Consider the following 23,644-nt stretch of genomic DNA (forward strand, 5'->3'; position numbering starts at 1 on the left):
TTGCTACAATATCCCATTTGTTTCTTGCTAGTCATGCACGAGACACCAAAGAGCTATAGAGAAACAAGCTGAGATCCCAAGCCAGCCGCACAGTCACTTGTTCCCAATCCTGAGCATCTCTACAATCACTCAAGGCATTAATTACCCACTCCTCCCTCAGCTTAGGGTATACCATAGAGACCTCTTGCATAGTGGACTTTTTAGAAGCTTTTAGCACTGTCTTAGATGTAGCCAACACCAATCATATGACTCAGAAAAAAAGAACTGACCATGCAAAAGATACCCCCAGAATACAATAAAAAATGCTACCCCACCATGTCAGAAAGCCACAAGAAGGAAACAGAAAAGCATGCAGCCCTGCAGCCTCTGCAGGGATCTCACCAAGGGGGGAGCTGCATTCAGCCACCCGGGGTGAAGGAGAACAGCCTTGACATTGAAGCCCAGCCCTGGGAAGCCCAGGCTGCTGCACCGCTCCTACTGCTTTCACCGCCGCAGCAGAAAAAAAAAATCCACAGAAAAGATTTATGATAGGAGGGCTGTTTGATTTATGTGCGTGTCAACAGACTAATCCTGATTTTAAATTTTGGCTGCTGTTCCAGCCCCGGGTCCTCCCCCACAAAGCCTAGAGGTGCTCGAGGCTATTCTGACACCAGCATGCTTAAATCAATGGAGTAAAAGCGAAACAGACCTTATCCCGTGGATAGGAAAGGCAGAGTGGGAATTACCAAGCAGCCTTTCAGCAGAGAGCATGCAGGGGCTGACGGACCTCCAAAGAAGCCGGACAAACCTTTCAGTCCCTTTATCAGCCTACCTGCAGCTTTCCCTTCCGGGCGGAGGAAACAATGATAAACGCAGTGCACCTCCAGCCAGCACCGGGTCATTCAGACACTGGCTGAATCCCAAATTTGCTCTGACATTAGTCTATCTGGCCTGCCTCCCCTGGGGGCCACGTGGCCATGCGCTCCCGCAGCTGGGGAGAAGGAGAGGGAAGGGCATTCAATACCACTTAGCAGAGCCGAGCTGCAGCCTTGGCCCGTGCTGAAGAACGGACGGTTTCAAGTCCAGCCTTGCTGCCTGCAGGAACTCCGCAGCCTTATCTGAGAAAGAAAAATTCAGGCGGGCATGCCAGCCGTGGCCAGTGCTCAGCTCCTTGCACGCACCCCCTCAAGCAGTTGCAGCCCTGCGTCGTGTGCTCGCAGCTCTGCGGAGGTTTTTTCACACACCAAGCACATTTTCTGAAAGCAGGACAGGATTTTTGTTTCCCCCTCAGAAAAGGAGGGCAGCTCCACCAGCCCTCCAGTTCTGCTCATTCCTTTGCTATTCTCAGCTTCAAAGCAAGCCACTTCTGGCTCGACCTAACCCATCACCAAGATCTGCAGAGCAAGTTCTAAAGCAGGAAGCAGGACAGGCAGAACGATGGCCATTCCCACTGCAAACCAGGTATCAGCAATCCTACTGCTCACCTGCTCAGACAGTTTATCCCCTGACATGACAGCTCCATTCTGTCCACATGTTGTTTTCCTTGCCAAGCTCTTCTGTTTACAGAATTTCATTGTATTTGACGGTCTGCGTTCTTCCGTACAGCCCACATTGTCTGCCTCCCCCCTTCTTACGTTTCAAATAGGAGCTAAATAGGAAACTGACTTTCTTTGCAATGAAAAATTTTTCCACAGGAAAAATGGAGGAGCAGAAACTCTTTCCACTCTTCTTACAACAAGCTAGATTTCCAAGCCAGCAGCATCCCAGGTCAGAGGAAGTGAATGCTGATTAACCCCAAACAAAACCTATTCTGCCATCCTGTCAACAGTGCAGGGCTGCTCCCCACAGGACATAGTCCAGCATTCTGTTCAACCTCACTCTTAGACTGTTTAAAATGCCAGCCCATGAACCTTATATAATCTTATTTTCAATGTTTTTACCCCTCAGTTAATACTGTTCCTTCCAGTTTAAATGCATTTCAACATTTTAAAAAATTTCTCTCCCTTCTTCAATTATCTACAAATGTTTGAAGGATGAAAAATGCTTACTCTCTCCTCTGCTGCTTGTGGCATTTTGATAATACATATTTATTTTCAGTTTAATCACACCTCTCAAGCCAAAATATCTTGGTAACTTTATTTATTACTTCTCTCTGACCTTACTAAGATTTTTCAAAGAAGGATTTCTGGTGCAGAATAAAATGTTTTTAATACCATTGTCACTCCCCCACTCCTCAAATCACACTAACATGCGAAAATCATATCTTTTATTACAAATGCATCCTTCATTTAATGTCTCAGGTTATCTGGAGATCTATCATTATTATATTTGTCCGAGTTTCATCATCCCATGAAGTATCTGTATCTCAAATTATTTCTCTCTTGATATGATTATGGACATATTTCCCGTCTGATTTTTTTTGGTAATTTTAATTTCCTTTGATGCTTCAGAATTGCTTTTTTCCCTGTTTCCAGTAGCGTCAACAGAAAAGGACTCCTGATGAGATCTCTGCAGGTTTCACAGCATACTGATATCCTCCAAGCCCAGAGGAGACTCTACCTCTTCTGTGATTCTACCGAATTTCAACATTTACACAACACTTCATATTTTCAAGAGCTAACACAGAACACACAGCACACACACAAAAATCCTGTTAATCTTCAAACATAGAACCTGAACTCCTTTCCTTACTTCTAAACCACCACGTAAAATTCTGCAGTCAGGGGTGTTGCTTCTCGCATGTCTCAGGAGGTACAGAGAACATGGAGAAACCCTCAGATTTCTGGGTAAAGGGAAGTCTTTGTCTATCCAATCTTGACATACATCACTGCATTGCCAGTTCTGCCTGTTTTAGCTCACCAAAATATCTTTAAAATTTACTCAGATGCAACAAGAAATCCAGATAGGCATGTCCAAGAGCAGTCACCATCCCCAAACTTACACAAGGATGCCACCATAGGACTAGGAAAACCTGGGTGCAGCTCCCCACAAAAACTACTACCACCTTAAACTCCTGTGACAGTATGAAGTAAATTTTAATCACTGTTCAGAAGCAGACAGACACCTCTCTTGGCCACAATGCATCAGGCTGGCAGTCTCCAGGAGGTGAGTGTGAGGGACATTTGGTTGCAGGAATAATTTTGGCAGTTCCAGATTAACTGATCAGCTCTGCCAGTTTCTGCTGCCATGCACCAACCATGATAGCTGCCATCCCATGCTCAAACTGGGAAAGGCTGTTCAGTGCAAGTGAAAGAGTGTAATTAACACACACTACTTAAAAAAAAGAACCAAAAAAAAAACAAAACCAAAACCACAAAACAAAACAAAAAACAAAAGCCCACTTCAGCACAATATATGTTAACCTATAGTTCAAAGAAAAGCAATAATTCCTGTGTTTTCTATTCCTTCTGTTGCTCTGTTCCCACAGAAATCATTTATTCACATCAGGTAGGAATTCAAAGCAGCTGCCCCCTCGCAAAATGTTGGCATCTGATTCATGAGCACCCAAGCCCTCAGGGCACAAGAAGGATATGGTTACCCATCTGGGCTCTTCTTTCACGCCCCTATTCTCAGCCCTACAAAGGTCCAGTCATGTCCTTGCAGGTGCTAATTTTCTTCCTTAAGTCAGGGGTTTGCCTACACTGATCAGTACAAACCCAACCCACATTTTGTTTAAAAAAAAAAATTAGCTAAAGCAGTGAAAAATCCCTAATGGGGACACTTTTCTAAGAGCTTATGCAGCTTTAAGTTAATTAATGAACTTTGCAGCTCCAAGCTAAGCGGAGAAACGATGAGTAACTGATGAGTAACTGCACGTGGTGGTACCTTGCAGAAGGGAGGGAGCTGGGGACAACAACTCAACAAGGAGCAACGTGGTTCAGCAAATGTGACACAGGACGAATTCTTTCAGCAGACAGCAGGTGGTGATCCAAGATCACGGCACTGGAGCGCCAAGAGCAAACACCAGAAATGCACACAAAGGCCTCCTGCTTCCATAAAACTGTCAAAGATCAGTCTGTTCTGTGAAGGAGTCGTTTTGTTTTCCTCATTAGAGAAATGGGTGTAAGTAGAGGGATATGAAAAGAGCCTTATAGCAAGGCAGCTTCAGATCTCTTCTGTATTGTTGTGCCATAACATGCATAGATAGTAAAGCCTAACCAGCCAAATAAAAATTATAAACTAAAACTAGGACATCCAGGTAAAGCAAAACCAGTACAATTTCCGTACAGTTGTGGCAAACTGCCACAAGGTAACTGGTCTGTGCTATCCATAACCCTACTGTGAGTCATCAGCAACACAGAAATACTCAGGGAAATGGTATGGCATATAAACATCAATCTCTTAAAAATGCCTTTGAACTCTGCTAACCCCCAAATCACTGGGATAGATGTGAGTATAAGCCTATTAGTGGAATGGGGATTCTAATACATATGTCTTCACTGAACCAATTTTATGAATCCTTGAAGCAACTGACTTGCAGCTAACGGAGGCAATTAACCTGTTTGTGAAGACCAAGAGTTCCAGGCTACAACTGTTTGCTCTCTGCACTAACCTAATCCCTTCTGTAAACAGCAAAAATGTTTAGAGCTGGGATCTGAAGAGCCTGGCAGGAACCTGGAGCCACTGCCCACCCTCAGCTGTCTGTAAGAAAGGGATCCTTCTGAGTGAGGGAATGCAGGGACCATGCTGTCCCTCCTAGAACCCAGGTCACAGCCTCCTGTCAGGGATGCAAACATCACACATGCAAAGCACTGCTCCCTGGCTGTACACAGATAAGAGAGAAAGGGCTTACCATACAAGGCTGCTGCTTAGGAGCAGGAGAATAATTAATTAATTACGATTAATTAATTAATTAATAATGGGCTGTGTTTTCCCCCTCTTCCAACAGATCAACAAAAAAGCTGCTCTAGCAGGGTCTCTTTCCCAGCCCCTTCCAAAAGAGTCTCCCCCGTTCTCAGCTGCAGCTTCAGAGGGGCTCTGGCTGGATCTGCCACCATACCACCTACAGCTGTGCACTCCTGTGTCCTCTCTCCCCTGCCAGCCTGCTCACCACTGAGCCCTTTCAGCACATAACCCAGGAAAAAAAAAAATACTCACTTTTTATTGCCAGGTTAGTTTTGTTCCCAGTTAAGACAGCTGAAACAGCTTGGCAAGGAGCTGGAGGCGAACCAGAGCCAGAAAGGACAGGGGGTGGAGAAGCTGTGGAGGGAAGGGCTATGGGCACCAGCACTTGGATGAGCTCAGGCTGCCAGGGAGCCGCAGTCTCCAGCATGCATTAACCCTCTCCACAGGCAATCCCACAATTTGCCCGCTGGTAATAAATGTATCAACAAACACTTTCTTCTCAAATGGGAATGGATACAAAGCATTGCCAACGATGCTCCCCACGAGCACCAGGAACTGCAGGATTACCCCTTGCAGAAAAAAACACAGGCTGGGGTATTCATTACACCAGAGATAAATTCCAACCTACACTGGTGGCTCTCACTGCACACAGAACCTACACCGGGGTTTTTTAAACTGTGCTTTCGCTTTTTAGGGCCATGAGGATACTCAAACACGAGACAAAGCGATGTACAGAACAATGAAGTGATGGCTTTCCAACACCCCAGACACCTCAAAACAGTGACTTGGCCATGCCAACCCTGCAGATGCCCGCAAACATGATACAGGGTCTCAATCCCAAAATGCAGTAACACTTTCTCCATTGTGGCTATTTCATTACAGATCAGCTTCTGAACTGGAAGAGCGGGTAAAATGCCTACAGAAAGGAAATCTGGGGGTGATATATACAAAGGATATAACCATCTCATATCCTTCATCTTTGTACAAACCCGTTCCTGGATTCAGAGGGGTACGTGACCCTAACCTGACACCCACTCTCCACACTACAAAGGCATTTCTGTAACTCCAGAGAGCAGGACTGACATGCCTGTGTGTCTGGGACAGTGTCTGATAAAATCAACACTCCTTCTTGGTGTGGGTTGATCATAAAAGCACCTTGAAGAGGATCACAGTAGTAAGAGGTTCTGTATTTCATCTGCACATCTGGAGCTTGATCTTCATTTGATCTATAACACACTGTGGTAATAGAAAAGGATGTTGGATTTTGACTCTACTCTCATGGGCACAAGAGCAATTCCTCCTGAATCCTCCCAAAGGCAAACTCTTAATCTAGGTAGTTCTGGAAACATCTGCTGAATTTTATGGTAGTTTGTTAAAATAAAGAGAAGTTGAGTTCATGAGTACACTTTTTTTAATTTAAGTTGGATGCAATCACTCAGGAAATGCCTTTTGCACTGGGTTAAGCCTCAATGAGCTAATCTTGCACCAGTAAAAAAAAAAATCTAAGAAGAGATGCCTGCACTCACATTTGCACCTAACTAACCATTTAAAGGCATGTCTCCTTCAACTTCCTGGTGCAAACTTGCACTAGATATCTAATCTTGCCCTTCCTAGATATTTAAAGCAAGGGAAGAACAAGTTATCTTCCAAAACACACTCTATCATTCCAGGCCACCAAAAAGTGTTCTGTAAAATAAAGCAGCTGGCCTTTTAGGGTTTTTTTTAATGCATTTAAGAACTTTATGGAAAAGAAGTTCAAGCCCCCCTTTTGTAGGAAAGGATGAAAGAAAATTATAGTCTTATCTTACTGTTATACACAGGAAGCACTCACTCATCCCCATGCTATCATCACATCCAGTAATGGCCAACTTTTGCTCTACCCCTATGTACAAACACAGGCTCTCAGTGCTGAATGCATGCACACTTGGTAAGAAGCCCTCGGGCAACCTGCAAAGAGGCTTCCTGTTGGATATATCCAAAGCTTTAAAGTTACGCAACATTAATAAGGCCCAGGGCCACATCTACTTACCAGCCTGAAACATACCTTTCAGATTTTAAAAAGCACTGATTTCTGCTCCTGAAATCTACATTATTCTCCACTCAGAAAAAAAAAAAATTAAACATTACTGGCACAAAAGCATCCCAACAAATGCTTTCAATCCATTCATGCTCTCTGGGGTTGATTAGAGACAATTGTGCTTCGAGAGACATCAGGGTCCCAACATCTGTTTGCACTCCATATTAGGAATTAAACTACCTCTGAGTATTCCTGGGGAGAAGGGGGTAAGGGTGGAGAACAAAGGAGAAAGTCACCAGGATGGATACATCCTCAGCAACAAAGCCAGCAACTAAGAGAAAAGCTCAGGCTCAATTTTTTGGTCCAGTTTTGTCCTTTAGCACCTACCCTGGTTGTGTTCTTTCCAGCTTTGCAACATTCCAAGTGACTATTTTCTGCTTAGCATTCATAGTCAAACATTCTTGGGGAAAAAAAAAAAAAGATTTCCATAAGACACCTATAGCTTTCAACAAATCAGCATGAAAATAATGTCTCAAAATACTACCAAATCGAGTCCTCTGTTAATCCAGTGGGCACCCAGGGTGGCAGAAGCATGTCCCACACGAAGGGGATTACTCCTCTGTCAGGCAAAGACAGCTAAGTTCCTTCTCTGGGACCAGAATTGAAATGAGTCACAGCTAAGGAACAGTGTGCTGCAGATGTGTCACGTATGTTTAATCCAAACTAGCTGCCATCAGCTATTCAGCAGATTAGCAAACCAATCACACTCTCCACTGCATGACTGTGGATCCTCTCTCAGGGAAGCAGCAGAAACCAGAGGCTAGTGGTGGGGAAGGAATGGGTAACTGCTTTTCAGGAGAGGTCCATAGTTGCAGCAGGATATCTGGGTGATACTTTAGATGGCACAGAGGACCTGCCTGTGCTGATTCTCTGCCTTACTCCAGACAGCTAACCAGTGGTTCCCGGTGCTCCTTTGAAAAAGAAGGGCTACAGAACATGGAAATATAACAGGGAAGAAAAATACCACCTGGTCCCATGGTATCTCTTAACAATGCTGGCAAGGTAGTGTCACAGTTAAGTGTCTCCTCAGCTAGATCTGCAATCAGATTGCTCACTTCAAGCAGCTTTGTTTCAAGGAAAAGGGTAACTCTCCAACTGAGATATTTCAGAAAACCAGTACCTGCTTCCCCAACCCAAATCAAGGTTGGACAGATAAGCAATTTTTCATCACCTCTGCTCTGCGAATGGACTACTGCTCTGCATCTGCAAATATATCACCAAATCTCAGTGAGTGTAGAGAGTTATTCCTGCAACCTCAAGAATTCAGATGGCTTCCTTGAATGTCTAAATCCTCATGAAGCTCACTCAGCCCCTAAGAAAGATTTGTATCTACTTTAGTGACAAGGATTTCTCAAAGCCCTCGGTATGTGACACAGCTATCTGCAACAGACTCTTCCAGATCTCTCTCTATTTCCAGCGCTCTTCTAGGAAGGATTTTGAAGATCACTTTTGGTATCAGGCTTTCCTGTCCTTCTTTCCCCTGCTGTGAAGGCAATGAGCTGAAGGAAGTAGTGAGCTGTACAGAGGAGCTGCTCTGAGCTGACTTGGCTCCTGGAGGAAGGACAAATCTCAAAGCCCTGTCAGGCAGCTTTCACTTACACTGGCCCCTTCAATTCCCCAGATTTCAGTGGACAGCAGGGAAGTCTTCCCCCCTGCCTGCACTAACTCCAGCACCACACAGGAAAAAAGCAGCCCTGTCTCTGCTGCCAGGGCAGGAGGAGGAAGAAGGGAGAAAGCGCCGGGAAAGGGAGAACACATCTGGAATCAATTGGAGAGCACTGAATGCCTTGGAAAGAAAGAACTGCAGAGCTGGCAGAAACCATAGCGAGGAGCCGCATGTTCAGACGTGACTCTGAAGCAAAGGTGGAGAATGAGACGTATGCAGCATATTTAAACACAAAACCAGAGCTCCTCTTGAGGCTCTGGGGATTTTTTCGTGCAAGCAGCTAAACATCTCAGCCCTGTCACATTTTCACTGCCACTGGCCTATCATGGGTATGCTCAGAATTCAGTACAGAAGACAGGAGATGAGATGAGGCAAACGGGACCCATCTGTGACTCGAGTACCAGGACTCAGTCACGCAGCAACAACATTATATCAAGCTGCTCTCAGGGTGCAGGGCGGAGGAAGTCTGCGACTGACTTGGCACACGTTTCAGAACAGAAATTTGATGGTTTAGAAACACAGATTTCTTCCCACAGTTACTTTCCATTCCAGCATTCTCCTATCTCTTGCTAGTCATTTGTTCCAAGAGTAGTTTTCCATTTTCAAAGAAGCCTCCACTGTGTGTCCTGGAAAGCAGAGGGTCTGGAAAGGAGCATGGAGAAGCAACTCATCAGTGCAGCAGCCTGGTACAGAGAGTGACTACAGCTTTCAGATATATTACCAACCTGAGGGAGTGGGAAGCATTGCTACTCAGGTATGTGGCCTTGGTCAGATGAAAAATGAGACACATGCTTCAAAATATGCAAATTTTAAAAATGGAAAGAAAAAATTCAAAAGGGAACATGAAATAGCTACAGAAATGACCCCAAGATTGGAAAGAGACACATGGCTGCACACTGTAAACCTTGAAAAGCCAAATTTATTTTGCTTATCATTAAAAAAAAAAAAAAGTGGTAACTGATTATTTTATTAAAGTATATTAATTGTGAGGAAAATAAAGTAGATGCTAATAATATTTAATCTAATGAAAAAAGTAATCAAGAAAACTGATAGCCAAAAGCTGAGTCTGATAAACTGAGCTCTGGTGAAAGACACCATTTCATTTTGTTTACTGATTTCTAAATGACAGTCATTAAGTCAGTTGGTGAGAAGGACTCAGTCTTTTCCATCTTTTCCTGTCTTTGCGCTGAAAACATTATGCCACCCAAAACAGAGGTAACTGAGTGAGCCATAATGGCCTACAATGCAGGTACAGCCAGAAGAGACAATCTAAAGCCAGATCTATAGGACAATATCCTGGAAAGCTAACAAGGGCTGGTGGAAGTCAATGCACATAAATTAAAGCTGATTAAACTAAGCAGCATACACATTTATAAGCATAATGACCTCACCTCACAGAGAGGAGCAAGCTATTGAAAAGTATAGGTGCAGTTTCATGTACCACTAATATGACAAACTACCAACTGGCCTTGGAATCAGGGGCTGTGCTTCCCCTCCCCGGCCGTTGTGAGATCCAGTCACGCCACAGCCACTGCCAGAAAATTAATCCAAACAATAGTCATCTGTTTGGTCATAAACTCAACTGTCTCGCTTTATATCTGCTTAAGCACAATGCCCAAAGCGGTGAGGAGGCTGAGCATATGGCCAGGGCACAGAGATGAAGGAGACTGCTCTTCTCACAGCAGCCCACAGTTATGCTACGTTAAGTGCAACTTTGAAATGCACCTGAAATGCCACTTCATCCCAGATCAAGAGGCTACATGGACATTTAGCATATGCTATTGCCACTACCTGCTTCACTTAACTTCTAGAGCATCCCCACATAAGCCAGCATAAAGCCGGTTCGTACACAGTGAATTTGTCGAGCATCTCAGGAAAGATTTTCCCATTGTTACAAAATCCTTTTAAAGCCTCTTTTCCCCAGGCCTTCCAGCTAATATATGTTTACCACATTCCTGCTGCAACCACGAACCAGAACAGACTTCTTCCCTGCATAGGCCACCTGCACAGCTCATAGGTAAAGCTCGAGGTCAGCAGCACATCTGACCACCTTTCAAGTGCCTCTTCCTGGCTAAAGCAGCTCCTGCAGCCCCCACACTCAGCAGCACCATCGGAAACATGCTGTTCTCCCTTGTCACCACCACATCAATGCCCTGGGACACATAAAGCATGTGCAGGTTTAACAATAGCAACGTGCAAAATATTCACATTAAACTACTGTGCAGCATTGGCAGTCCTACTTTTAAACTGCTCTATTTTACTGAAGCTAAATCAATAAACCTTAAAAGCTAAATTGATATAAGAGCATCTCATGTCAGAGCATGTCTGTCAGCATCTGCAGCTCCCTTAATATATTACTACATGAGTTCCCAAGAAGTTTACCCCTCTATAATTCTCAGCAGATCTCCACCACCTTCCACAGCCAAGCGCATTAAAGGTCCTTTTTCTCCCCTCTCCTTGCTCACCTACAGAAAGACAAAAAGACAGGCTATACAAAACTTAAACCCTTTCAAGCCAGTCGGTTTGCCCTTCTGTACATCCCCTTTCACACTCACAGTGTCAGGCTAAACAAAGCCACTCACTCCAGGATACAGGCCTGGAAAAAAAAGCATTAGCATCTGGCAACCAAGAGCAGCACCCCAGCATACGAGCCTGAGAGCAAATACAAGTCTCTGGCACGAAGAGGAAACACTGGGACATACGCCTGAGTGCTCCTGTCAATCTTGCAGTGGGGGAATGCCCGATTTATTTATTTTTTTTTAAATATATTTTTATCATATTACTGAAAGGAAATGCCAGGGACTGCTGTGGCCCCTGTCCCTTGAGGCTCCACTGCTGCCATCAGGCTGCACGGCCTTTGCAGCAATGAATATTTAAACAGGGCAATAAATATTTCAGAGCACATTCATCCCCATAAGAAGTCTACTACCACAAGAGAGATGAGACAACCACACAGAGCCAGGGCCGCTCCCTGTTCTGCCCCTCTGGCTCCCACACCGCCTGCCCTTCCTTGGCCCTACTTCCCTCCAGCCCTCAACAGGCACCTTTCAGCTTCAAATATTCATGAGCACAGCTCCAGTTACTTTCCAAACAAGCAAAAACACCTGTGAAAAAAGTAACAAGGTGCTCTGCTTTCCACAGAGGTGCAGAACATAGCTAGCTCATGCTTTGCTTTCACCTCTCCTGGGGCTTCTGACTCTTGGGTGCTCATACTCGGGAAGAAAATAATTTGCTTGAAGACCCCACAGGGTTTTAAATTTTTTAATATTGCACCTTAAAAGAGAAAAAAATCTTAAGATCACCAAACCCAAAGCTCAACCGGCACCTGATCGAGAAACAGTACGTGACAATCTGTCTTTACTCCCCACAATTCCCTCCCTTAATTTCAGCAGTGCATTTATTCAGGCATTTCTTGGGTGCGAGCAGCTCCACTGGCCTCTCAGTGGGATGCTAACAGATGTACACAGCTTGGCCATCACTGGCACAAATAAAATCAGCTAGAAATCAAGTTTAAGATGTAACAGAAAACCCATTCATTTACTCAGCTATCATCTGCTTGTCATTCATGTACTGCTGGCTATTTTTACTATGACAGTGATAAAAGCTTGGGGTTTATAAGTAGGACTTAAGCTATGCTCTCACCTCTAAATTTCTTGGTTTTAAAAGATAATTTCAGGGGGTACCTAATACTTTGCAGAAAATCAAAATCACATATAAAGACATATTCAGGATCAAATTTATAGGGCCATGAAACCTGCAGCCAGACTCAAAAATTATCTTTTGTAGCAGCTTCCACTGCGTATCTACCTAGATTCAAAAGACCTAAGATATTTGCTGCTCACACAGTACATGAAGAAGGCTTCAAAGAACAAATACACCTACTCTGAGTGAAAAGAAGACAAAAAGACACCTTCACAAACAGCAGCCAAAGGGTTATCCTGAAGGACAGACACAAGCTAGTCTGCCCTGGCTAACTGAGCTGCACCATGGCATCTCCTTTTCAAGTAAAAGCTTTAATTAACAGGATACAGAAAGAGAGTAATCTCTGCCTTTACTGGCACCCACGGACCATCTTTTAAAAGATGATGGTAACCAAACCGCAATCACAACGTGTCATATGCTGTCAAAGGTGCCTCTTGGACTGCGCAAGAAGACACTCTTCATACCTGGATCCTGGCCCAGCTCAAGGTACAAGCTGGGCACCAAATGGCTCGGCCCTGTCATGGCTCAGGCACAGCAGGGAGCGTGCAAGGGTATGCGACAACTCAGCAAGGTCTGCAGATGCAGTCTTGGATGAAACCGCTAAATTCCCCTGCAGTCTCATTTCAGCTGCTTTCAGACCTTTGAAGGAGAACAGCCGGGTCTTTGCTATGCGCAGGAAGGGCCCTGCAGCACACTCAGAGTGAGTTTTCTACTGCAAGCCAGTGCTCCTGCTATTTCCTCCCTGGTCCTCATAGCCAAGAGAAGAGACCCAGGCAGCCCCCAAGCTGCCTTCTTGGGATGGCCAGCTTCATATTAATGAAATTCTCTCTCATCCTCCTGCTCTGTGGCATGAAATAGCTCCAAAGTGAAGCATTGAACTGTCAAACAGCAAAACCTCTTTCCAGGCAGCATTTCAAGGAAGAGCACCTGCCTCTTGAATAGGTGAATCAATCGTCTGGTCCCACCCTCTTACCTTTCTGCTTCTGAAAAAGCAGCAGCATCCCTTGGTCAACACTGGCCATCAGCCACGCTACCAAAAAGATGCTGTTTACATTAAAAGCATAAGATAGCAGTCACAGCAGTGTAATTCAGAGACTGACAACAATCCTGCTGCTTTGCCAGCAGTGAGTCCTGGGATTTTACATCTCTGCTTCTAACTACCACCCCAGCTGTCCTTCATATATCTCTGAAACTAAAGGATCCAGCCAGAAGTCAAATGCAACCTGGCCCCAAAAATACCTTGTACTTTCCTATCTTATTGGAAGACCTCATACACAGAAAGGAAAACATGTTGGAAGAGGAGCAACTACCTCACCAAGTCATTTAGAGCAGGAGCCACCATTTTACAGCAGACATCAAAATAATGAGCACTCCTCTGCTGACTGTGCAGCTCCGTGTTATTCCCATGATGCGCTGCATACCCAGCAGCATGTTAACATGGAAAAAACCAGCATCTGATCCCACACAACAATAAAAAAATACATTTTTTATACCATACAAAAAGCGTTAGAAAGGAAAACAACATTTAATTCTGTGGCTCCTGAGGACCTCTCATGACTCAGAAAATAAATGTAAACAGATGAAAAAGTTAATTTGGATCATATCAGCTCCACTGGCATGCAAAGGACTGAGCAGGCACCCTGGGGAGAGGGAGGGAAAGATTTGCCATAGATCTGGTTACTATCACTGACAGCTGACCTGAAACATCACAAGATTTGACCGGACTCTACCCCACACTCTAATTTTCAAAGGTGCTACCGCCTCCTTTAAGAGATACAATGTGTGAAACATGTAACACTGAGGTTGGGGAGGAAGGAGAGCCTGCAGCACAAGCATGTAACTAGTCCAAATGATAATCCTCCCCACATTAAGAATGAGCCCAATTAACTGAAACAAGAAGCAAATTCAAAAGAATTGTTCTTTTGAAGATGTAGCATTTTCAACACGGAGCAATGAGGACATAAGGAACCGGAATAATTTCTCCGCCGTTTGAAGCTACTGCATGGAACAGACAGACAGGCAGTTGCTCTGTCCTACAAAGATGCTCCTTGAAAACAGATGTCCATCTGCAACCCAACACACTCAGCTTGGGAATTTAGAGATGCAGCTTGCTGTATGGGCTCCACAGCCTCATCCCCTAGATGGGCCAGCACAGCCCACAGACATCACTGTCAAAACTGAGAAATATTCTTCAGCATGAGCCCTCAACACTTGGTTTTAACTCTACCTCGTTTGATGAGATTTGAACTGCCTATCACCACAAACTGAGCTTTATTTCTGTCCTATTAAGTTTTTAGGAAGCGTTTATGTTCTAAAGTTGCCAACAACAGTACGAGTAGTAACCCACAGCAGGCAATATATTCATTGTTAACAGAAGTGTCCTTCATTTGTCAGGCCTTCAACATCCACTAGATGATTCACAGAAAGACAGATACATCTGAAAAACTTCCCTTAAATTCTTTATGATGAAAATTGCTCTTTTAGCTTCCTCTTGCATGTCTAGGATATAAAGCCTTTTCAGTATCTCAGTATTTGGCACCACAGGGCACAAAGACCACCTCCACTTTACAGCCATGGTTGATCTTAGATGATCACAACGGAAGAAGTTTTGTGCTCTGCTTCTGCTGGGTAATACAAACATCGCACTTAATCAACAGACTCGTCTCCATGCACTTCTGCAAGAGCAGGTCTACCACAGCTGACCTCACGTGAGGGCACAGGAGCAACTCATATAGGCACAGTAATCCCCTGGCAGAAATTTGGGACAGACACAGCTGAAGGCCAATGCCCAAACCACTTTCACAGCTGAATCTTTGAAAATGTCCCTGCTCATTTCAGAGGGGTTGGACTAGATAACCTTTAAAGATCCCTTCCAACCCAAATCATTCTATGATTCTAAGGTTTTATGATTGGCTACGGGAACACTCTTCTGCTAGGATTGTCTGAACAGTAGCCTGGAGGCTCATCACAACTCTGCATTTAAACCATGTCAATCAAACGTGGTTCTTTCCTGACACCAGATTCTTTTCACCTAGATTTAGGCCAGAGAGAATCTCAGTATAATTGTATAGTGACACACAGAGCTTCACAGCTAACCTAGAGGCCTACTACACTTTTGAAAGCCTCTACAAACGCCCCAGAAGAATGAAATTTATCTTCCTCTATGCATCTCCAAAACATTAGGAAATTCCTATTACTCAGTTCTAGCTATTCTTCTCTGTGTTACAAATAACACAGCTCAAAGTTTCCTACCCACCCAGTGAAGAAAAAAAAAAAATAAAAAAAATAAAAAAAGCAGCACTGGATTTCTATACACTTCTGCTTTAAGCTCCCAACATCTGGTCAGGAGATGTGTTCTTGGCCATGTCAGCTGCCAAGCAGAATCCCAGCCATTCATCAGGCAGGGAGCCTTGGAGCTGGCAGGCGGGAGGGCCAGGCAGGCACGGATCTGAACGGAGACACTCAGGTCTGCAGCTTTCAGTGCAGCTTTCTCTTGACTTCTGTGCAACACTTGCAGTTACTCCTGCAGCTCACTGTCAAAACCAATTAAAAATACTCCTAACAAAAACCCAAGAATGTTCCTGAGAAAGCAGTTGAGCTGAAAGGGACAGTAAAGTCACTGCCTTTCTCACCTCCTTACAGCAAGGCTTGTTAGAAGACCTTCATCATTTTGTCTATGGCCAAAGTCACTACTGGACTGCTCAGTGCTACAGTTTCAGACTTGATGGAGAACACAGATCATGGATCTTCAATCTGCTTAAACCCAATTTAGACTCATCTCATTGAATAAGACAAAGCATTCAGAAGTCTTGCTTTCTGATGAAGCACAGTATTTTTTCCACCCTTCAGAAGTCCATGTTCCCAGATAAATTCATCCTCCCTTGCAGCGTTTTGATCAAAAGATGCTTTGAAGACCTAGAGTCCCTCAGAAAAATTCTCTTAGGATGAAGGTTTGCAACTGGCTTTGGATGACCTAAATTCTTGGGGCCACCAAGAGAGTCAGCCCCTCCTTGACTACACCTCCTCATCAGTCACACTTGGTGTATTCAGTCTGTCACCCATGTCCCTGTGAAGGACACACGGACCAAGGAACTGTCCAAAGTTCTCACCACAGCCTTTAGTCACCACCTTCCTCATTCCCCTATCTCACCACAGTACACTCTTTGCCACAGATTGGTTCCATCACAGTCTAATGCAACTCTGAAAATCTATTAACACCTCCCCAACCAAACTCATGTGAAATAGACTACTAGAACCACTTTTTTTCCCTCTCCCACTGCTTCAAGATAGAATGCTTCATCCTGGAACAGGATGGAAACAGACCTGAGAAAGTATTTGCAAAGCAAATGTAGCAACATTAAACATCGCACACAAAGAAAAGCAAAAGGGAAATATAAAGCAAACGAATCTGCATTAAATATTTGAGCACTAAGCAAAGCTAACATAGCACAGTATCTTACAGTCAACCAACAGTCAACAAATTGACTAATTCACTAGTTTCACCAAATTAACATGCCATTCCTCCCATACCTCCCGATTCAGGCTGGAAGGATCCTTTTTAAATTTAGACAGATTTAAAATTATGCCTGTTGAAACTGAAATCCTTTCCCTTGCTGCCCTATTTATCACAACCAAATTTTATAAAGCAGGAAGAGACACACTGAAAAACAAAAGCCCTTCCTACTCCTGCTCTCTAATATTTCTAAGCACTTTACATAATTGTTCAGTTTTGATAACCTCCTTTCATATGATGCCGTAACAAAAATGAGAAAAGCTACAAAGAACAACAAATCAAATCAATGGTTTCACTCTCCATGGAGGGTACACTAGACAAAGGAGGACTAGTACTATCTAAGAAATCCAAACTTCTCTCCAAGACATTTTTAAGTCAATCTTTTTAAGTACTTTAAAGCAGGTTTTGCTATTAAGACTGGAGAGAGAGCATAGGCCTAGATAAGGAGCTTCAGTGAGACCTGATAGGTGAATGATGGTCTGTGCACTGTGTAGGTCAAACTCTGATTATCTACATCTTGGCTAATCAAAAGCAATTATCTGAAAGTCAAATATGCCCTCCAAGTCAGATAACTCATGGAGACCAGGACTTTTATACAGCACACAGAAATCCTAAACTCCACAGGACCACAACTGCAGACACTATGAATTTTAAGCAGGATAACCAGGAGGACAGTTCAGAGGGTTTTAACCATACTCAAGACTCGCAGCCTGAGGGCAGACTTCAGAAGCTAGAAAGATTACGCTTGCAATTACTTGGACATTTTTTGGTGCATCCATGCACCCTCAGATTACAGACTACTTGGAGTGCAATTCCAGTTAGGTATTTAGAGACTACTCAGGGTAAAAATCTCCATTAGAGGCAGGGCTGGTAGAGTCAGGCTGGTTACTTCCCACTGTAGGACTCAGTTTTCAATTGATAAAATTCCAAGAAACTATTCAAATCGAATCTTTTGTTCATTCTATCTATAATTGATTTTGGAGTTGATGACTTCTTCTGTTACTTAAACCATAGCAATCCAACCCGAGAAAAATGTAGGGGGTATATTTTGATTTGTTTATGATTAAGGGAGGAGGAAACCTCCACATACACTTTGAAAAGTCTAAGAGAACTTCTTATTTAACAGAAAAATTTGCATTTCAGGAATCTATATTTAGCCACCAAGATCTGACCAACATTACAACCAAAGTATGGAAAATTACAGTGCCTGTCTTATATTTAATCAGCTAAATCTCCCAGTAAAGCCATATGCAATGATCAAAAAAAGCTAAAATATAAAAAAGAAAGAAATAACAGTATGCAAAACCTGCCAAAAAGGAAAGAACCAATCAATTAGTTATATTCCTCACTGAAAGAACAAATGGTGGCAACAAGCTTTATGTTAGATACTAGGAAAGACTTGGCAATGCTCAGAAAGGCCAGCAGTGGCATTGCAAATGCTTTTAAGGCAGGTTATTCACCATCAGGAATGGTTTAGATATTGTTTATTCTAACAGGAAACAGAGATCTCTTAAGGGTGGCTGGCAGTGCCACTTGCACCCCATTTTCTGTGATTTCATGGTCTCATTTGGAGATCATCCACAACTTCAGAGGAGATACTGGCCATGTCAGATCTAGGTCTGAAGATCACTGACAGCAGGGAAATGATCCATCTCCAGTACTTTACACCATCTCCTTAGCAGGGATGATGCAACATCAAGGAGCACCTCAAATCCAAAAAAAAAACAAAAAACCAAGAAACAGACCTGTAAATGCAGCAGGAGAAAATTAAATTGAGACAAGAAACCTGAGCACTATCAGCACAGGCAGTGACAGGGAGCAAATAGAACAGACAAGTATGACTGCAATAGGTGTAGAAAAGGCACACTAAATGAGGAATGAAGGCAGTGGGCGGAGAGTTAAAAATGCCTATGACAAGGAGACTGTAGTGAGGAGAGGGAGGAAGAGGAGGAAGAGAAGCAAAGAATAAGCAGGTCTAAAAATCAGCTGAGAAGGAACTGAAATGATCAAGATAAAGTAGTAGTCTGTCAAAACAGGAGGGCACGTAACTGGAGAGAAATGGAGACTGGGAGAGTATGGATATAGTATGGCTTGTATGGGGCAAGCTAGTGACCAGGGATCATGGGGAGAGGAGTGAGAGGAGGAAGAAGCATCCATCCATCCTCCAACGATGGAGGGCAGAGGTAAGACAGGAAAGGTCACACAGGGATGGAAGAGAAGGGAAAATGCGCTTACTAGCGTACACCCCCAAAGCCTAAACCAGAGCCTAATATTGCAAAACATCGCCATTCCTCTGCTGTCAGCAAATGCACAAAACCAACTGGCAAACACTGATCAAGCTGGCCTGCACAGAAAATGACAGCTAATTACATAGTCAGTCAAAGTGGCAGAGGTCTGTGGGTTGTATCTGGGATGGCCAACTCTGCCACTGATAACTTGCAAGGGTCATCATGGTGCCACATACGCTGAAGCTGATGGGGATGGTTAGAGGGTTGCCTGTTTTTTCTTTTCTTTCTCGTGGAAAAAAATAGCATACAAACATGTGATTAAAGAGCATCAGAAATAGCCACAGAAATAAAGAGAACAAATGAAGGTTTCTTTCCCGACATGAAATACGGAAATGCCCGGGAATTGAAATCCCTCTCCATTACATTCTTGATCACTCTCAATTCAGTTTAAGAATAATATTGCTTAATGAACAATTTTGCAAAGAAAAAAACATCAGGTATTAAGCTAAGCACTCTGTTGAACAGCATTTGTCCCATTTTCTTTCATGCTGGTAAAACACACAATTTTTTCCAAAAGCTTCCAGTTGAGCATTAATTGCTCTGGCTTCTATGAACTCTACAAAACCAGCCTATATATGTCCTGCCCTCACTGGTCACAGCACAGCCTCCAACAGCCCAGCAAAAATCCATCCCACACAGCAGAGGATCATAAATGACTCTGCAGGAGAATACCAAAATACTTTTGGAAGGAAAATTAACATTTCTCTACTCTGATTCCAGGGTACATGTCTGACAGAAAGAATACTGACTACATCCTTTTAAATAGCATTTTTGAGAAGACTTAGGCAAATTAACTATCTCCTCCCTGATACTCAGACCTCCAAGGAATGCCTGTTAGTGAAGTCTGTGACTCTGCAGCTGGGAGGTAAGTACATTAAGAAACTCATTGCAAAGGGGCAGCCAATTGCACACACCATTTGCTGGAAATGGATCTAAAACCGGAACATGAAGCATTTTACCCGAAGCAGTCAGTAAGACCAGAATCCATGTCTAAAAAACATCACACACAGAGACATCCACTGCAGACCCCTTTTGCACTGGTGTTAGATTTTATAGTAGAAGGCTGGTCAATACTAATCAAATGCAATGGAGCCATTGCATCATGAATTAATAAGCTGGAGGGAAAGATGTTGCTGGTTTCAAGGGCCTCCCTCCTTTGCAACCTTGAACTTTTGTATTTTTCTGTAGCTCACTACAACCTCTTCACTGATCCAGATACTTCATAAATTAATAGTTCTTAAAATACAATTAAAACTGTATGTTAAATTTACACAGCCTTGGCAATCAAGTATCTCAGCAAACTTAGGCATCCTCATTTCTCAATTCCCGGGGATAACCACCTAGTCACCTGCAGAAGAAATGCACTAGGGAGCAGCGAGGTTATTTCTAGGACAGGGACTCAAGGAAATGGCAGTCTCATATCAAGTTGCTTTTCTCCATCCTGCCTAGGAAATGTTGAATACAGCTTCTGCCATCCCAAGACAGCTCTACAAGCACCTGCAGTGGTTCACCTCTACTCCAATGCATCTCAAAGTGCTCAGCACAGGGGGCCAAGAGAAAAAGACTAAAAAACACTCACCAGGTTCTGCCAGGCCCCACTGATTTTTAGGCCCTTAAGAGTATGCCTTTCTCAACCAGCAGTTAAATCTCTAAGTGTAACAGTTACAGACACAACCCAGAGCCCCACCTCAAGCAACTATGTCCTAATATCAGGAAAAGTGAGATGCAGATTAAACTTTGTATTCCCAAGGGAAAGTCTCTTGGAAAAGTGACTGGATAGGATTTCTCTCACACAAACCTCTGATGCTGACATGGTGTCTGGCAGTACTAAGGAGAAGTCCTATGGCATACAGTAGAAGGGAATGAGAAAGTAGGGGATAGGTATAGGTATAGGCACTGAGTCAGATACCATGTAAAGAAGCATCATTTCTCAAACAGCAAAGAAAGGGGAAATGCAGAAGTCCATGGACAGAGAAGAGAGCAATTCCCTTCCAACAGCTCATGCAAGTTTGCAAGATAGCACCAAAGCAAGGAGCAAGCAGAAAGGACAACTGGACTGAAAGGGACATGCAATCCTCAAAGCAGGGAAAAGGGACAGGGAAATAATGGTAACTCCTAAGAGAAGTCCAAGAGGAAAACAGGAGGCCTTCTACCACACACAGATAAAGCTTTTCTTTCTTAATTCTTTCTTTTAAGGGAGCAGGGGGAATCCTGCAGCATCCAGCTTGCCTGGAGGGGGACAGAACCTAAAGCAGCCATAAGGGGACAGGAGGGGGGAGGCTGTTCTGGGACTCAGTCTCCCTTGCAGACAGTTCAAACAAAGGAGGACAGTCTCCTGTAATGGGATGCATTATACATTTTTAGCTAGCACAAGGTGGCTGTCGTGACAGGATTCCCCATCTCCTGTCTCCCCCCTCCAACTACACACGCCTGCATGATCCCAACATGGAACACAAAGATCTGTTTTATCACACCATTACTGTAATGGGAGGTAGAGAAAGACAGGGAAAGAGAATGAGGCAGAGGAATGAAAAGGAGACAGAGCGGCCTTTAATGAGTCAGCCACTGCTCTGATTTAAATAAGATCTCCATTTAAGGAGCACTGCAATTGTTGGGTTTTCTTAATTTAAAAAAACAAATCACTGACTGAGCAAGCAACTTTTGACTGTACAAGTTGTCTCACAGCTACACACAGGGTCTGGGAGGGAAAGGGTTATAGAAGGGGGAAGGGAAAGGGAAGAAAACCTCTGGAAAAAATGAGACTGCTTGCTGGTTCATTTTAACAAGGACATAAATTAGTCTCAAAGCCACAAACGCCATCACCTCCCTGAGCCCTGGGCAGAGTGTAGCAAGTCAAACACGTGCCAAGATAAACGGCACTGGCTGGAGCCTCCAAGGGGTGCTGGGGGGGACAAGAGGGGGCATGCTGGGAGGCAGGGCAGCAAAGATGCTTCAAATGGTGCCACAAAATGGAGACTGGTGATCCTACAGCTGCACAAAAGCAGACCTTCTGCTTACACCCACATCAAAAGCTGGGAACTCAAGGCAGATAAAGAAGGAAAATGGGGTGCTGAGGTCAGAAAATAGCAGTTCTCCAAGGTCTGGCTTTAATTACCACAAGCAGCCCTTCCTCCTCCTCCTCCTCCTCCTCCTATCTTGGAAGAAGGCCCGCCAGCGGGCAGCAGCCCAGGTGAAAGGTTCCATTGCTGAGAGCAGGGAGGGGAGCAGACAATGGCGGGGGGATTCATTACAAAGGCACACACACACACACACACACACACACAAGCACACACTCAGCACTGCCGGCTGCCACATGGGCTGGGGGGACCCCTTAAGGAGGCGGCAGATCCCTCCCCACTCTCTGAGATGCTCGACACCTTCCCCCTCTCCCAGCCCTGATGGGAAACAGATTTGGAGGAAAACGCCAGCAAGGCACTGGGCTGTCCAAGAAAGGGAGGGCTTTGTGCTCCACACAAGCCAGCAACCTCACCATGCACCACACAGAGAAAAAGCCTTTTAGCATATAATTCTCATCCATAAAAGACTCTCTTCTTTTATCTGCAATTAGTACATAATGTACTGGGCCTTGTTTAACACTCATTTTCACTGATTTAGGATTAAGGGGGATAAGGCTAAGGTACTTTCTGTTAATGAATCTGAGCTCTTACTCTCATTAGCAATTTTTGTTTCCTCTTTTTAAAGCACATTTCTACCTTCCAGTACCTCCCATTTCTTTCCATCACTGTTTCTAGTCTTGTCACTCCATACACTCATATTTGTTCTGTTCTATCAGCTTGTCATGCCTATACAGAAGCTCATCTCTCAGATCTCCAAGGAAGACAGCAAGCTTGCTCCCTACAACACAAGAGAACTCAGACCAGGTAGGCAATGTTTTCTGGAGACTGAACTAAACAGAGCAAGACTGTAGCAATGCTGAATTCAATCAGCAGCAATTACAAGTTTAACATACCAACAATATTTACTTTTCATAAATGAGACAGAGCCCCAAGGAAGGAAGTTCACAGGTTTAAATAATGGCAGTCTGCTGCTTCAAAGAGCACTGCAGAATAACGTGGCTGGGGATATATAGGTCTTGAATGTGCCACGCTCCTTCAGCCTCACACTTGGTCAAACCTGCAGTGAGGTACTACTAAGGACCAGCCTAGCAGCCAAATGATCTCCCTGAGAGAAGGCAGCACTGTGCTAGAGCTGAATTCACCTGTGCTGTCTTCCTCAACTCTGCGTACAAGGGCTATCCATCGTTCATCTGGATCCCCAACTGACACACACAGTCTGAGTTCTCCTCTCCTACTGTTTCTTTAATATGCATCTTCTCCAGCATCTCACCATGTAAACACACAATGCAAATCCTGAAAACCTACACTAAATAGTACATACTCTTAAGACAATCGTAATTCAAGGTCAAACAACACAATAACGCGCAGTCTTGATATCTCCTTTCCCACGTCAATAAATTGAGAGTTTCTATGGTAGACAGATTTCTCTGGAGTCTATTAAAATATCCTAAACCTTTGAAGGAGTTTATACCCTCCCCTGTTTCAGCCAGTGCTCCA

General features: G+C 43.9%; 1 protein-coding gene across 23 annotated transcripts in view; it reads right to left on the reverse strand.

Moving 5' to 3' along the window:
* The window catches only part of RBFOX2 (RNA binding fox-1 homolog 2), a 170,796-nt gene that overhangs the window by 61,374 nt on the left and 85,778 nt on the right, over nucleotides 1–23,644 (reverse strand). The window contains exon 1 of one of the 23 annotated variants that reach the window (XM_086887341.1): nucleotides 5,077–5,095. The exons of 20 other annotated variants lie outside the window; for them this stretch is intronic. The gene's annotated coding sequence lies outside the window, so the exon portion shown is untranslated. Of the gene's footprint in view, nucleotides 1–381; nucleotides 524–811; nucleotides 1,148–5,076; nucleotides 5,096–23,644 lie in introns of those variants that run through there. 2 more of the 23 variants (XM_086887340.1, XM_086887339.1) reach the window with 2 other exon arrangements.

The sequence above is a fragment of the Cyanistes caeruleus genome, chromosome 4 (assembly GCF_971803275.1).
Source record: "Cyanistes caeruleus chromosome 4, bCyaCae1.hap1.1, whole genome shotgun sequence".
Lineage (NCBI taxonomy): Eukaryota > Metazoa > Chordata > Aves > Passeriformes > Paridae > Cyanistes > Cyanistes caeruleus.